The 10,374-nt window shown below is 38.5% G+C and overlaps 1 long non-coding RNA gene across 1 annotated transcript in view; it reads left to right on the top strand.

Moving 5' to 3' along the window:
- The first annotated feature begins 352 nt into the window (after positions 1 to 352).
- The window catches only part of LOC129627240 (uncharacterized), a 67,184-nt gene continuing 57,162 nt past the window's right edge, over positions 353 to 10,374 (top strand). Inside the window, exons 1-2 of the long non-coding RNA XR_008702504.1 lie at positions 353 to 729; positions 4,404 to 4,511. This is a non-coding gene — a long non-coding RNA (uncharacterized LOC129627240). The remainder of the gene's footprint in view (positions 730 to 4,403; positions 4,512 to 10,374) is intronic.

Here is a 10,374-nt window from a genome sequence, read left to right as displayed (position 1 = left end):
AGTGTCTTGAATCTTTTCTGATGAGTTACCATGTGAAGCTTCCCATCAAAAATATGAGAAGAGGGATTTGTTTAGAATCCCAAGAAAGGCAACATGATTTTGTCAAAGTGTAGATCATTTTTGAGGTCCGTCTAATTACAGAGGAAAAGTAATCCCTTGGATGTGTATTGTTATTATTTAGTCTCTAAATCACTGTAGCCTGCCAGGCTCCTCTGTCCATGGGATTTCTAAGAGGATTTAAAGATAAATCAGTTCATATCAGTTGCTGCTTGATTGCAATTAGTCTAATTGCAAAGAACAAGCATTCTCAGTAGATTTAAACAAGCCACGTGATGGTTCTGAATTAGTTTATGACAAAATAGTTGAATCATAACTTATATTATTAGTCACCTGTTCCTTTACATCCCATGGGTGACTTTGAGGTCTGGATATATGTGCAGCAGTAATTGTGGGAGACCTAGAGTTCAATTCTTCCCTGGTGGCTCAGATGGTAAAGAATCTGCCTGCAATGCAGGAGACCAGGGTTTGATCCCTGGGTTGGGAAGATCCCCTGGAGAAGGGAATGACAATCCACTCCAGTATTCTTGCCTGGAGAATTCCATGGACAGAGTTGCCTGCTGGGTTATAGTTCATGGGGTCGCAAAGAGTTGGACATGACTGAGCAACTTTCACTTGAGTTCAACTGGGGCAAGTGTGTTAAATATGTTTGGGTTAACACTTCTGGACCAGGTAAGAGTTTCCACAATTGGGCATGTTGGCAGCTGTGGCAATTGTCTGTTTGTTTCTACAAATTTCCTGTGTCTGGAGATGTTTTAGGGAGCCCACGATTTGATCTCTAATGGGAATGGATATCCAGATCGTAAGGTCCTTAGTACATATGTGTTGAGAAATATAAATCCATGGGTTGTGTGTTTCAGAGTTTAAGAACAGCATTAGTGATGAGAAACACTTGAAAAGGTCCCTTTCAATATAGTTTTAAGACTAACTTTCATGGCTGTCTTTCTCTATATAACTCAGGCTACTTATTGTGCAATAATAAAAGCCTACTAGGTGTGTATTCACTGGAATCTCTTTAGGAAAAGCAGTCTGTACCTATTGGGTGTGACTCTGCATAGGATACAAGGTTTTAAAAACAGCGGAAAAGATCAGGATGTAATAAGGGTAATGTTAGTCAGCAAAAACATGAGAGTTTATGGGGGTTTTGTAATGTAGATTATAGCATAATTAAGACTAGGGTAGGCATGCAATAAGTTCTGATAAATTCTCTTTTCATTTTTATTCTATTAAAAATATTTTCTAATTTTACTTGTTTTGGCTACTTAGATACAGCCATCATTTAAAAGTGGACACTTGATTTCCAAATACATGAGATTTTTAAAGTATCTTTGATATCAGTTTATCATTTAGATATTTTCTCAATTAAATGCTTTCTTCTCTGCAATCACCTGTGGTTTTCAGTCTTATAACTTTATTGATTTCAATGGCTAAGTCAAAGATTTCTCTTGGTAAATGTCACATTGCACTTGAAGATTAGTGGATTATTTCCAAATGTCTTTTGATATTGATCTCTAACATAATTCCACAGTGAGAAGAGAACAGACTCTGTATGATTTCAATACCTCTACACCATGAAGTTTTTACACCTTGTTTTATGTCCCTGGATATGTTTACATTTGATGGGAACTTAAACAGAATGTGTATTCTACAAATTCTTTGTTGCTTTAAAAATTGTATAAGTCTTAATTGGGTTGAACTGGTTCATAGGTCTACCATATACTTATACTTCTCTGTCCATTCACTTTATTAATTTTTGAGAGTTTGATATTGAAATTCCAACTAAAACTTGTAATTTATCTACTTAAAAAACAATTGTAATGTATAGTGGTACTATTTAAAAAAAGACTAGGATAGAACTTTAGGATAAGGAGGATTAAACTCTTTTGTACATATTAACTGTTCTGATTTAAAATACTATGAGTTCAAAACTTTAAAATATAGTGATATGATTATATATCTTCAATTTAAAGACAACAACCCCCCCCCCCCCCAGCCCAAAGAAAGTAAAAAACCCTTCAAACCTTGAACTTTGAATACACTGTTTCTTGTAAGTGTAGTAAGAGTGAAAATCCTGGAATCCTTTTGTATATACAATAAGATTGAAAAGCTGACTAAATGTACTATTGTTGGAGTCAGGCTCATCTCTGTAGGAAAGAGATATAAATACAGAATTGGGGAAGGTAGAGAAGAATATTGTGGTGTTAGATTCTCCCACATTGCAGGCAGACTCTTTACCATCTGAGCTACCAGGGAAGCCCCCAGATTGGAATTAGGGATATAAGAATTCATAGTATAAATGAATTTATACTAAGTCATGATTTGAAATATACCATATTTATGATGAAAGTCTGTATTTCTTGGTTCTGTCCACTGAATGAGCTTAGAAGCAATTATACCCCTGTGCAATACTACCTGGATTTTGGTTTTGAAAAATAATTCTCCACTAAAAGGAACTAGGGCAGGATGATCTTGTCAAGCTCACCTTTTCATGTAGTCAGCATGAGACTGCCATCTAGATACATGGGCAAAAATATTCCCTAAGGGTTCACATTGAGGGCATGTAAATTTATTGATATTGTAGAGAACAAACATTCTAGGTAGAGTTAAAAAAACCATGTAATGGTTTCTGAAGATCTTAGAAATATGGTTGACTCCACGGCTGGAACAGAAAAAATCTGAGATAAGTCTGAAGTGCTTCATTGTGTCAAAAACTGAGGAAGTTCTAAAAAGAAATGAACGTTGTAAAAAGGACACTGGAGCCAGTTTGAGGGGCTCTTGATGGGACAGTCTTATCAACACAAATATATCAGTAATAGATAAGAACTTATTAAATAAAAAGCTCTTCTTTATCATAGAGTGTTATAGAGTTGGGAAAAAAATCACCAATCTGCAAGTACCATAGTGATAATTGATTTAGGCAAGAATGATTAATAAATGTTAACACCATGAGGTAAAAGTGTGATGGGGACCAGAGAATTAAACTGTGTCAGAGTATTTCCCCACAGATTACTTATTAAGTACAAGGGGAATATCGATAATTTTACATGGAGAAATCTTGTTGACACCATCTGCACCAAGCTAACATCATTAGTAATGTGATAAACGGATATCCTGTGACTCTTGATGTGTTGCACTTACACAGCATGGGCTACTTTTGTATTCCTGACAAGCAGGCAAAGACTAATTGTGACAGAACATCAACAAGTCCAAGTGCATAAAACAACCACCTGCACTCTTAACAAATATTAATGTCATAAAGGCTAGCACAGGTGAGAAACTGCTCTAAAGAAACCAAAGAGAAACTAAAGAGACACTACAACTCATTGTAACAAGTCATCCTAGATTGAATTCTGGATCAGGAAAATAATATGTGAAGGACATTGATTGATTGATAATAGTGCTTACTTGCTGAGCACGAGCTCGAATGAGTGCTTAGCATATGAGTGTTTAGTTGCTAAGCTGTGTCTGACTCTTTTGCAACCCCATGGACTGCAGCTCACCAGGCTCCTCTGTCCGTGGGATTTCCCAGGCGAGAATACTGGAGTGGGTTGCCATTTCCTTCTCCAAGGGATTTTTCCTACCCAGGGATTGAACACGTGTTTCTTACATCTCTTGCACTGGCAGGCAGGTTCTTTACCACCAGCACCACATTAGGAGATAATTAATATGTTATATTGTGATATCATATGGATATTGGGTTTTCTAAATGTGATGACTATATTGTGGTTGTGTAAAAGAAAGTTCCTATTCTTAGGGGATAAACACAGAAATATTAAAGAATAATGAGTCATGATATCTGCAACTAACTTTCAAATAGATCAGTGTTAGTAATTATTAAAGAAAGGAGAAAAAGCAATGTGTAAAATGTTAACAATTAGTGAATGTTGGTATAGGGTATATAGGAATTAACTGAACAGAAATTATTGTTCTTTGCTATAAATTTGGATTTAAAAATATAAAAATGTAAAAAATTAAAAATATCATTAATTCATTTTACTTCTCCAGGGCTTTGAGGCTTGTAGGTCAAGTTTTGTTTTAGAGTAAGCATCTTGTATAGCTTCTTGAGCAGTCATCAACAGATAATATATTGGGGCTTCTGTGAGAACATTAGTCACAACAAGATGGGTCATTATGGACAACTGCTAATTTTGATTTCTTTTTTCTGCCAGCTTTTTTGAGATATAATTGATGTATAAATTGTGTACGTTTAATGTGTTCAATTTATTGATTTGATAAATAAGATGATTACTACCGTAAAGTGTTAGAGAACACCTCCATGGCATCACATGATTTAATAACCATTTCTTTTTTGTATTATCAAAACCCCAACTCTGCATACTGAATAGAATAGAGTCGAAAGTCTATTGAAAAACTTTCGACCTGTGAGCCAGGAAAATCAAGGCTATGGTAGCAATGAATTCCAAGTTACTCACAGACTCAGGAGTTTTTGCAAGGTAAGCATGGAATTTATTTGGCTTTTTTCAGCTAATTAGTTCCCTAGTGGTTTTCTTCCCTATTTGAATCAGGATAGCTGAGTGAGGAGAGCAAGGAAGTTCCAAGATGGTGTGAAAACATTTGGTGTTTGGAAACTGATTGCAGTCCTCTGATAATTTCTGAGAAGAGTTGTAAATTCCTGTAAAGCTTGTTTAAGATTCTGTTATATGTTTGTGTTGACCATTTCCATTTTGTTCCTGTCATAAGTGTTTGTCATTTCAGTTTGGTTCTATGGTTGTGAGAACATTTAAGATCTGCTCTCTTACCAAATTTTAAGTATATAATAAAGTATTAGACAATGGTTAAATATTCATGGAATTCACCTTTACCAAGAAGGGAAAATGAGGTATCTGTATTTAGATTCGAGCAGCATTTGACTGAAGGGGATGATAGAGGGTGAGATGGTTTGATGACATCACCAACTCGATGGACATGAGTTGGACTCAAGCTCCAGGAGTTGAGTCAGACACAACTGTGTGACTGAACTGAACTGAGCCTTTATAAGCCAATCATGGAATAGGATCTATCAAACTCTGAGAATTTGTAATCTAGTTTATTAATATTCTTTGGAAAGGACAAAGGTATACCAGTATATTTTTTTGTAACGTATTTCGTACTCACGCAATGGAAAAACCTTATTGCATTCTCATAAAAAATTGGGATTTTTACTCTTTAAATATGTACTGTTTCTCTAAACTAAGCAAGAGGTAGCTCAACTTCAAGTTTTACTAATATTTTGTTGTTGGCATGAAATGCTTTCTTTATATCTTGATTTCGTTCTTTTTGTGTATTTCTATGGGATTCCTATTTCTTTTCTGAAGAGAGGAGAAAAAAATCATGAATTAGAGAAGTTCAGACTTTTCGGGAGGTCCTGAATCTTCAGATAACCCAGAAGCCATAAATCCAATTCCAACTGCATATTCTTGTCAGCGCATTTACTCAGTTGTACAAATAATTAGAGTTTTTTTTGTTTTTCAAGTAATGTGAATGTTTATATTACTCCCTTATTATCCTTATAATGTCTGTAGGATTTCTATTTAAGTTTTATCTTTCGTTCTTGACATTGGTAATTTGTGTCTTTGCTCCCTTTTTTTTTTTCTTAATCGTTCTGACTGTTGGTTTCATTTATTTTCTCTATAGTATTTTCTGCTTCATATCTCATTGATTTGTACTTTCCCCCCTTATTATTTCCTTCTTTCTGCTTGACTGCAGATCTCAGGAAAGGCTACCTGCCCTGGAGCTGACTGACAGTTATCAGGAAGGCATTTTTAGCTATTTTCAAAATACCCTGTGACTGTGGAATGTGTGTGGTATGTAGATTTCTGGGTAATGGCTGCTGAACATCTGCTTTTGATGTCTCCATCATAGTTAAGCCAGGAATGCCTCCTTCCCTTCATATCGATTCCCTCAAACTTGTTTTAAAGAATTCCTCAGGGTTAGTGCTGTGTGTCCCATGTCACAACATTTTAGGGTACATGGACTGTCTAAATTTTTGTGGTGCTAAGATTGATCAGTGGGTTTTGGGTGGTGGTAGCCTGATCCCTCCTTATAAAGGTCCCTTTCATCCAATGATTTCATCTGTTGATGATGTTTAAATCAGTTATTTCACTGGGGTCATAAAACATCATTTAAAAAATTCTCTACTTTCTATATTGAGGAGGGCATGGCAACCCACTCCCTATTCTTGCCTGGAGAATCCCCTGGTCAGAGGAGCCTGGCAGGCTGCAGTCCATGGAGTCACAAGGAGTAGGATACGACTGAAGCAACTGAGCATATGCGTACATACTTTCTGTATCACAGTTCTATACTTTCATCCACATTATGCCATAAAGGAAAACTTTGTCTCATTAAGAGGGAAGATTTTGAATCCTTGAAATATAGTTAGTAGAGTGAAGGCAAGATGGAACTTAATTTTACAATTTTCAACTGAAATTTTTTGCAGTATTTATTTTTCATTTTTAAAAATTTATTTTTAATTGTAGGATAATTGCTTTACAATGCTGTGCTGGTTTCTGCTGTATAACACGGTGAATCAGCTATAAGTATACGTATATCCCCTCCTTCTTGAACCTCCCTCCCAACCCCCATCCCACCTCTCTAGGTCATCACAGAGTATTGAGCTGGGCTCCCAGTACAGTGTAGCTGCTTCCTGCCAACTATCTGTTTTACATATGGTAGTGTACATGTCAGTGCTGCTGCTGCTACTTTCTCAATTTGGCTTACCCTCTCCTTTCCTCACTGTGTCCACAAGTCCTTTCTCTATGTTTGTGTCTCTATTCCTGTCCTGCAAATAGGCTCGTCAGTACCCTTTTTCTAGATTCCATATATATGCATTAAGGTACAATATTTGTTTTGTTCTTCCTGGTTTACTTCACTCTGTATAAGAGGCTCTATGTTCATCCACCTCACTAGAACTGGCACAAATTCGTCCCTTTTTATGTCTGAGTGTTAGTCCATTGTATATACATATCACAAAGAAGTAGGGATTTTTAAAATGCTATATATTAACTAGGTTTCATTTTTTCACTTTATTATTATTTACTTGTTTAAAATGTATCTATATTCAATATGTTTTGAATAGTTATGCTCATTATTATATTAGCTAATCAAATCATCTCAAATGTGGCCAGTAGCCACTCCTTCATGTTGGCTCCCTGACTTTTGGAAATGATTCTTTGACTGATAATTTCCTTGCTTTTTGGCACAGTAAAATTTTCATCTTGTATGTTTCCAGATTCACATTTAGAATCAGCTATTCCTCTGAAAAGGACATGTTTTTTGGGTGTTAGTTCCAAAAGGTCTTGTAGGTCTTCATAGAACCGTTCAACTTCAGCTTCTTCAGCGTTACTGGTTGGGGCATAGACTTGGATTACTGTGATAGTGAATGGTTTGCCTTGGAAACGAACAGAGATCATTCTGTCATTTTTGAGACTGCATCCAAGTACTGCGTTTCGGACTCTTTTGTTGACCATGATGGCTACTCCATTTCTTCTGAGGGATTCCTGCCCGCAGTAGTAGATATAATGGTCATCTGAGTTAAATTCACCCATTCCAGTCCATTTCAGTTCGTTGATTCCTAGAATGTCAACATTCACTCTTGCCATCTCTTGTTTGACCACTTCCAATTTGCCTTGATTCATGGACCTGACATTTCAGGTTCTTATGCAATATTGCTCTTTACAGCATCGGGCCTTGGTTCTATCACCAGTCCCACCCACAGCTGGGTATTCTTTTTGCTTTGGCTCCATCCCTTCATTCTTTCTGGAGTTATTTCTGCTACTGATCTCCAGTAGCATATTGGGCACCTACTGACCTGGGGAGTTTCTCTTTCAGTATCCTATCATTTTGCCTTTTCATACTGTTCATGGGGTTCTCAAGGCAAGAATACTGAAGTGGTTTGCCATTCCCTTCTCCAGTGGACCACATTCTGTCAGATCTCTCCACCATGACCCGCCCATCTTGGGTTGCCCCAGGGGCATGACTTAGTTTCATTGAGTTAGACAAGGCTGTGGTCCTAGTGTGATTAGATTGACTAGTTTTCTGTAAGTATGGTTTCAGTGTGTTTGCCCTCTGATGCCCTCTTGCAACACCTACCGTCTTACTTGGGTTTCTCTTACCTTGGGTGTGGGGTATCTCTTCACGGCTGCTCCAGCAAAGCGCAGCCATTGCTCCTTACCTTGGACGAGGGGTATCTCCTCACTGCCGCCCTTCCTGACCTTCAACGTGGGATAGCTCCTCTAGGCCCTCCTGCACCCGCGCAGCCACAGCTGGAATGTGAAGTCAAGTGGGCCTTAGAAAGCATCACTATGAACAAAGCTAGTGGAGGTGATAGAATTCCAGTTGAGCTATTCCAAATCCTGAAAGATGATGCTGTGAAAGTGCTGCACTCAATATGCCAGCAAATTTGGAAAACTCAGCAGTGGCCACAGGACTGGAAAAAGTCCGTTTTCATTCCAATCCCAAGGAAAGGCAATGCCAAAGAATGCTCAAACTACCACACAATTGCACTCATCTCACATGCTAGTAAAGTAATGCTCAAAATTCTCCAAGCCAGGCTTCAGCAATATGCGAACCGTGAACTTCCTGATGTTCAAGCTGGTTTTAGAAAAGGCAGAAGAACCAGAGATCAAATTGCCAACATCTGCTGGATCATGGAAAAAACAAGAGAGTTCCAGAAAAACATCTATTTCTGCTTTATTGACTATGCCAAAGCCTTTGACTGTGTGGATCACAATAAACTGTGGAAAATTCTGAAAGAGATGGGAATACCAGACCACCTGATCTGCCTCTTGAGAAATTTGTATGCAGGTCAGGAAGCAACAGTTACAACTGGACATGGAACAACAGACTGGTTCCAAATAGGAAAAGGAGTTCGTCAAGGCTGTATATTGTCACCCTGTTTATTTAACTTCTATGCAGAGTACATCATGAGAAATGTTGTACTGGAAGAAACACAAGCTGGAATCGAGATTCCTGGGAGAAATATCAATAACCTCAGATATGCAGATGACACCACCCTTATGGCAGAAAGTGAAGAGGAACTCAAAAGCCTCTTGATGAAAGTGAAAGAGGAGAGTGAAAAAGTGGGCTTAAAGCTCAACATTCAGAAAACGAAGATCATGGCATCTGGTCCCATCACTTCATGGGAAATAGATGGGGAAACAGTGGAAACAGTGTCAGACTTTATTTTGGGGGGGCTCCAAAATCACTGTAGATGGTGACTGCAGCCATGAAATTGAAAGACGCTTACTCCTTGGAAGGAGAGTTATGAGCAACCTAGATAGCATAGTCAAAAGCAGAGACGTTACTTTGCCAACAAAGGTTCGTCTAGTCAAGGCTATGGTTTTTCCTATGGTCATGTATGGATGTGAGAGTTGGACTGTGAAGAAGGCTGAGCGCTGAAGAATTGATGCTTTTGAACTGTGGTGTTGGAGAAGACTCTTGCGAGTCCCTTGGACTGCAAGGAGATCCAACCAGTCCATTCTGAAGGAGATCAGCCCTGGGATTTCTTTGGAAGGAATGATGCTAAAGCTGAAACTCCAGTACTTTGGCCACCTCATGCGAAAAGTTGACTCATTGGAAAAGACTCTGATGCTGGAAGGGATTGGGGGCAGGAGGAGAAGGGGACGACAGAGGATGAGATGGCTGGATGGCATCACTGACTCGAAGGACGTGAGTCTGAGTGAGATCCAGGAGTTGGTGATGGACAGGGAGGCCTGGCGTGCTGCGATTCATGGGGTCGCAGAGTTGGACACGACTGAGCAACTGCTCTGATCTGATTCCCCTGAAGCTGCTGCTGCTGCTAAGTCGCTTCAGTCGTGTCTGACTCTGTGCGACCCCATAGATGGCAGCCCTCCAGGCTCCGGCTTCCCTGGGATTCTCCAGTCAAGAACACTGGAGTGGGTTGCCATTTCCTTCTCCAATGCATGAAAGTGAAAAGTGAAAGTGAAGTCGCTCAGTCGTGTCCAACTGTAATAGACCCCATGGACTGCAGCCTACCAGGCTCCTCCATCCATGGGATTTTCCAGGCAAGAGTACTGGAGTGGGGTGCCATTGCCTTCTCCATCTGAAGTTGCTAAGATGTTTTAATAGCAAATAGTATTTAGTAACCATAATCTAGGTGTTAACTGTGTTCAGTTCTATTTGGTTCTATTGGTTCTAGGCCCCTTCAGTGAACAGAGCTAGGAAATTTGTTTTCCAAAGTAAGGAAAAATCAGGAGCTTATAATGATTTTTCAAATTCAGATCAAACATTAAAATAATTTAATTTTTTTGATTTTATACTTGTACTTTTTCTCTTACAAGAAGTATTTTACTATGTAAT

The sequence above is a fragment of the Bubalus kerabau genome, chromosome 14 (genome assembly GCF_029407905.1).
Source record: "Bubalus kerabau isolate K-KA32 ecotype Philippines breed swamp buffalo chromosome 14, PCC_UOA_SB_1v2, whole genome shotgun sequence".
Classification (NCBI taxonomy): domain Eukaryota; kingdom Metazoa; phylum Chordata; class Mammalia; order Artiodactyla; family Bovidae; genus Bubalus; species Bubalus kerabau.
The sequence above is the reverse complement of the archived record's forward strand: the minus strand, read 5'-3'. Positions and strand labels throughout refer to the sequence as shown.